This window comes from Xenopus tropicalis, chromosome 8 (assembly GCF_000004195.4).
Source record: "Xenopus tropicalis strain Nigerian chromosome 8, UCB_Xtro_10.0, whole genome shotgun sequence".
Taxonomy (NCBI): domain Eukaryota; kingdom Metazoa; phylum Chordata; class Amphibia; order Anura; family Pipidae; genus Xenopus; species Xenopus tropicalis.
The window spans coordinates 142,836,807-142,843,779 of record NC_030684.2 but is presented as its reverse complement, the minus strand read 5'-3'; positions in this window follow the sequence as shown (position 1 = coordinate 142,843,779).

Sequence of the window (6,973 nt, the reverse complement as noted above, 5' to 3'; positions counted from 1 at the left end):
TATATAAATATATACGGGGGGGCAGTAATGAAATAGAGAAAGTACAGGGAAGAGCGACTAAGCTGATAAAGGGAATGGGCTCAGTTATGGGGAAAGGCTGGCCCAGTTGGGATTGGTTACACTGGGGGGGGGGCAATTAAGGGGGGGGTCACTATATATAAATATATAAGGGGGGAATGTGGTAGAGACCTTAGATTGTAAGCTCACTGGGGCAGGGACTGATGGGAATGGGATAGGGACCTTAGATTGTAAGCTCACTGGGGCAGGGGCTGATGGGAATGGGATAAGGACATTAGATTGTAAGCTCACTGGGGCAGGGGCTGATGGGAATGTGATAGGGACCTTAGATTGTAAGCTCACTGGGGCAGGGACTGATGGGAATGGGATAGGGACCTTAGATTGTAAGCTCACTGGGGCAGGGGCTGATGGGAATGTGATAGGGCCCTTAGATTGTAAGCTCACTGGGACAAGGGCTGATGGGAATGTGATAGGGACCTTAGATTGTAAGCTCACTGGGGCAGGGGCTGATGGGAATGTGATAGGGACCTTAGATTGTAAGCTCACTGGGGCAGAGACTGATGGGAATGGATAGGGACCTTAGATTGTAAGCTCACTGGGGCAGGGACTGATGGGAATGGGATAGGGACCTTAGATTGTAAGCTCACTGGGGCAGGGGCTGATGGGAATGGGATAGGGACCTTAGATTGTAAGCTCACTGGGGCAGGGGCTGATGGGAATGGGATAGGGACCTTAGATTGTAAGCTCACTGGGGCAGGGACTGATGGGAATGGGATAGGGACCTTAGATTGTAAGCTCACTGGGGCAGGGACTGATGGGAATGGGATAGGGACCTTAGATTGTAAGCTCACTGGGGCAGGGACTGATGGGAATGGGATAGGGACCTTAGATTGTAAGCTCACTGGGGCAGGGACTGATGGGAATGGGATAGGGACCTTAGAGTGTAAGCTCACTGGGGCAGGGACTGATGGGAATACATATAAATAATCCCTGGTGACTCAATAAACTGGAATGTTACAGAAATACAGAATTTTCCGCTCTCCCCGCGAGAGACTTTGATCCCCTATAATCCCATTTGCGCCGGATCCAGCTCTGCCGTTTGCCTCCCCGCCGGCACTTGGAATGAGCAGATGTTCCCTCAGTGCCACCTTGGGGGGGGGGGTAACTCCGCCAGAGAGACGCAGGGAGTCGCTGATGGGTGCGCTGGGTGTCTCCCCTTCCCATGAAATTGCCCTCGTTAGTGGCTATAACGAAGCACGATTGGGAATAAACATATGGCGCCAGATGCCCCGGGAGGAGGGTTTGGGGCAGATGTTGCTTTTAGAGACGTGGGGGCCGGGGGTGCAGGTAATTAGTGCCCTTTATTGATATAGTGCCAATATATTCTGCACCAGGGGAGCTTACAATCTAAATCCCAGTCACACACACACAGTAGGGATCTGCCTGGTTGGTATTGGGGTGTCGGGGCGGTGCCTTGGCTGGAATTGAACCTGGGACTAACAGATCAGGGGCGTTACACACCCGGCCGACAGCTGCACAACTGACAGTTTGGGTCAGGCCAATCTCCTGCCTGTAATTCTCCCCTATCCCTGGGATATACTAGTCTCATAACCAGAGCCGGGTTAAGTAGTATTGGCACCCACACAGAGCCCCACCCACACTCTTGGCTCCGCCCACACTCCCACCCCCCTAGCACTCCAAACACCCACTAACATCCCCACAGAGCCCCCCAGAGCTTCTGTCCCCTCCCTCTATGGATGTGCCCGAGACCAACTGCCCCGAGGGCACTTACCCACCCACCCCTAGCTTCCAAATATGGGAGTGTCCCAGATTTAAGCCCCGCCTTCTCCAGTCTCCCACAGTAACAGGACCCTCTCCCACTGTCACTTATTGGGCCAACTTCACAGCAGAGCTGCCCAGGGGCTGCTGGGAGTTGTATTCTATTAATGAGCTGCTTCCCCTTCAGTTTATAGAATGGCCTATTCTTAGCAACTTTTCAATTGGTCTTCTTTTTTATTCTTTATAGTTTCTGAATTATTTCCCTTCTTCTTCTGCCTCTTTGCAGCTTTCAAATAGAGGGTCACTGACCCCGGCAGCCAAACCCTATTGCTCTGTGAGGCTCCAGTTTTATTGTTATTGTTACTTTTTATTCCTTATCTTTCTATTCAGTCCCTCCCCTATTCATATACCTGTCTCTCATTCACACCACTGCCTGGTTGCTAAGGTAACTTGGACCCTAGCAACCAAAAACCTATTGCTCTGTGAGGCTCCAGTTTTATTGTTATTGTTACTTTTTATTCCTTATCTTTCTATTCAGTCCCTCCCCTTTTCATATACCCGCCTCTCATTCAACCCACTCCCTGGTTGCTAAGGTAATTTGAGCCCTAGCAACAGGAGAACTGACCCCGGCAGCCAACCACTATTGCTCTGTGAGGCTCCAGTTTTATTGTTATTGTTACTTTTTATTCCTTATCTTTCTATTCAGCCCCTCCCCTATTCCCCTCTCCCGTGTCTCTTTCAAACCACTGCATGGTTGCTAGGTTAAATTGCACCCTAGCAACCAGATAGCTGCTGAAATTCTGTTGAGCTGCTTCATAAAAAATGAAGACCAATTGCAAATTGTCTCAGAATAGCACTATCTACATCCTACTAACAGTTAATTGTTTAACCCAGGGGACCCAGGGCATAACTCTGCTACCAGAAAGGGTTAACGACCCCCCCAAAAATCAGGAACAAGGCAATATAGTGGCATTGATGCAACGCCCCCCCCCTGCAGACCTTTACCCAGCAGGCCTTTCTAAGGACGCTTAAAATAGACTGCAAGCTCTTGGGACCAGGGCTTTTCCCCCATAACCCCTTGCATGTCTCTAATGCTCTTGCTGTTTCCCTGTAATGGAGCAGAGAGGGAGGGAGGGCAGATATACGGGGGGGGGCAGATGCTGATGGATCGGCCCATTCGGCGCGGCACGGCGGGGGGAGCCGGCAGCCCCACACACTGTAATTAAGAGGAATAATTCTGCCCAACTCCATATTGTGACGCTGATATATTGTGCCGTCGCTCACGGGGGGGGGGGGGGACATATTCATGGGAAATATACATTATTTATAGATTTATAGCAACTCTCTCTCCTCCATTTATTCTCCCAGTGACAGCGCAGCTTATTGCTTCTCTCTCTATTTGTATTCACAGCTGGAGCTGCCATATTGTTTCACCTAAGGGCAAGCTAACCCTCCTCATTCAATTTTCCCCTTTGGCATCAGTGCACAGGCCTCCCCAACTGCCCTCCCCCCCCCCATAGCAAATGCATTATACCACTCACTCACTGGGACTGGTTTCCTATTTATATTACTAGACTGTAAGCTCCTTAGAAACAGTCTCCCATCACTAGAGTGTAAGCTCCTTAGAAACAGTCTCCCATCACTAGAGTGTAAGCTCCTCGGGACAGGGCCTCCCATTATACCACTAGAGTGTAAGCTCCTCGGGACAGGGTCTCCCATTATACCACTAGAGTGTAAGCTCCTTGGGGCAGGGTCTCCCATTATACCACTAGAGTGTAAGCTCCTTGGGGCAGGGCCTCCCATTATACCACTAGAGTGTAAGCTCCTTGGGGCAGGGTCTCCCATTATATCACTAGAGTGTAAGCTCCTTGGGACAGGGCCTCCCATTATACCACTAGAGTGTAAGCTCCTTGGGGCAGGGCCTCCCATTATACCACTAGAGTGTAAGCTCCTTGGGACAGGGCCTCCCATTATACCACTAGAGTGTAAGCTCCTTGGGGCAGGGCCTCCCATTATACCACTAGAGTGTAAGCTCCTTGGGGCAGGGTCTCTGCACTAGACTAGGGTATCCTGCCCAATATCTATACACGGCTGAGTACGGCTCAGACCCCAGGAGACCCCCAGGCAGAGATAAACAGACATGTGACCCCCCCAGCCCCTCGCCCCCCCCCTGACTCAGCAGCCGATTGCTGGAAGCCAGACGCCGATGCCGGGGAGGGAACCCGAGCCCATTCTTCCTGCTGCTCCCGAAACCTGAGAAGGTGACTTTCACTGGCGCTGAATGTGCCCCCTGCGCCCCGGCACGTGCCCCCGGCATTCTCTCAGCCAACTATTCCAGCCCAGCTGCCCCCATATGTGCCCAACCCTTCCGCTCTATGCCCTGGGCCAGGGGCACTGCCCATTATTATACACAGTGACTTCCTATATTAACTGGCACAGTGACCCCCGGCATTAACTGGCACAGTGACTCCCGGCATTAACTGGCACAGTGACCCCCGGCACTAACTGGCACAGTGACCCCCGGCATTAAATGGCACAGTGACTCCCGGCATTAACTGGCACAGTGACCCCCGGCATTAACTGGCACAGTGACCCCCGGCATTAACTGGCACAGTGACCCCCGGCATTAACTGGCACAGTGACTCCCGGCATTAACTGGCACAGTGGACCCCGGCATTAAACTGGCACAGTGACCCCCGGCACTAACTGGCACAGTGACCCCCGGCACTAACTGGCACAGTGACCCCCGGCATTAACTGGCACAGTGACCCCCGGCATTAACTGGCACAGTGACCCCCGGCATTAACTGGCACAGTGACCCCCGGCATTAACTGGCACAGTGACCCCCGGCATTAAATGACATTAAACATTTTGCTTTATGTCTAACCCTCCCCTGAGAGTCAGCGCTATGTATGCACTACCTTTATATCCAGCATTGTTTCTATTCCTCTATTTCTGTTGATGCTGATTAGACTGCAAGCTCTGCTGGGGAGCTGATCTCTACACAAAGAGAGGGAATAACGATACCTTCCTGCTCTCAGTAAGCGCCACACTCAGTATTAAATTTAGCAATGTGTCAGCCTTTGGGGACAGGGGTGTGAATGTAAGAGAATCTCTCTGGGTGCCGGGGGGGGGGGGGGGGACACAATGTGACACTTTATCTCTGCCCTGATGTGACACCTATGCGCTTCCTTCTCGCACCTCTCCCTGCGTGTGTGTAATTCCTATAGAATGGGGGGGCTGGGGGGGGCTGGGGAAGCATGGGGGTGTGAAGCGCGGGCAGTGCCACCTTATGGGAGAATCCCTTGTCAGCAGGGTAATCCTACCAGCAGGCTCGGCTTATAGGGGCGGGAGGGGGGGTAACTGAGCGCTTGTCGGGCACCGGCCTGGTCTTACTGACACAGAATGAAATATTTCCCAGCATTCCTCTGTGGGGCACAGGAACCCCCTTCCCCTCTCCCCCCATTTGTCTCTCTACTCCCCGAACCCCCTTTCCCTTCCCCTCTCTCCTCCTGTCTCTCATCCCCTCTCCTTTCCTTTTCTATTCCCCCCCCCAACTGTTTGGCCTTACTCCCCCCCATCCTCCCTCTTCTCCCCCTTCTATATTTCCCCTCTCCCCCCATTTGTCTCTCTACTCCCCGAACCCCCTTTCCCTTCCCCTCTCTCCTTCTGTCTCTCATCCCCTCTCCTTTCCTTTTCTATTCCCCCCCCCCAACTGTTTGGCCTTACTCCCCCCCATCCTCCCTCTTCTCCCCCCTTCTATATTTCCCCTCTCCCCCCATTTGTCTCTCTACTCCCCGAACCCCCTTTCCCTTCCCCTCTCTCCTCCTGTCTCTCATCCCCTCTCCTTTCCTTTTCTATTCCCCCCCCCCAACTGTTTGGCCTTACTCCCCCATCCTCCCTCTTCTCCCCCTTCTATATTTCCCCTCTCCCCCCATTTGTCTCTCTACTCCCCGAACCCCCTTTCCCTTCCCCTCTCTCCTTCTGTCTCTCATCCCCTCTCCTTTCCTTTTCTATTCCCCCCCCCCCCCCCAACTGTTTGGCCTTACTCCCCCCATCCTCCCTCTTCTCCCCCTTCTATATTTCCCCTCTCCCCCATTTGTCTCTCTACTCCCCGAACCCCCTTTCCCTTCCCCTCTCTCCTTCTGTCTCTCATCCCCTCTCCTTTCCTTTTCTATTCCCCCCCCCCCCCCCCAACTGTTTGGCCTTACTCCCCCCCATCCTCCCTCTTCTCCCCCCTTCTATATTTCCCCTCTCCCCCCATTTGTCTCTCTACTCCCCGAACCCCCTTTCCCTTCCCCTCTCTCCTTCTGTCTCTCATCCCCTCTCCTTTCCTTTTCTATTCCCCCCCCCAACTGTTTGGCCTTACTCCCCCCCATCCTCCCTCTTCTCCCCCCTTCTATATTTCCCCTCTCCCCCCATTTGTCTCTCTACTCCCCGAACCCCCTTTCCCTTCCCCTCTCTCCTTCTGTCTCTCATCCCCTCTCCTTTCCTTTTCTATTCCCCCCCCCAACTGTTTGGCCTTACTCCCCCCCATCCTCCCTCTTCTCCCCCTTCTATATTTCCCCCTCTCCCCCCATTTGTCTCTCTACTCCCCGAACCCCCTTTCCCTTCCCCTCTCTCCTTCTGTCTCTCATCCCCTCTCCTTTCCTTTTCTATTCCCCCCCCCCAACTGTTTGGCCTTACTCCCCCCCATCCTCCCTCTTCTCCCCCCTTCTATATTTCCCCTCTCCCCCCATTTGTCTCTCTACTCCCCGAACCCCCTTTCCCTTCCCCTCTCTCCTTCTGTCTCTCATCCCCTCTCCTTTCCTTTTCTATTCCCCCCCCCCCAACTGTTTGGCCTTACTCCCCCCCATCCTCCCTCTTCTCCCCCCTTCTATATTTCCCCTCTCCCCCCATTTGTCTCTCTACTCCCCGAACCCCCTTTCCCTTCCCCTCTCTCCTTCTGTCTCTCATCCCTCTCCTTTCCTTTTCTATTCCCCCCCCCCAACTGTTTGGCCTTACTCCCCCCCATCCTCCCTCTTCTCCCCCTTCTATATTTCCCCTCTCCCCCCATTTGTCTCTCTACTCCCCGAACCCCCTTTCCCTTCCCCTCTCTCCTTCTGTCTCTCATCCCCTCTCCTTTCCTTTTCTATTCCCCCCCCCCAACTGTTTGGCCTTACTCCCCCCCATCCTC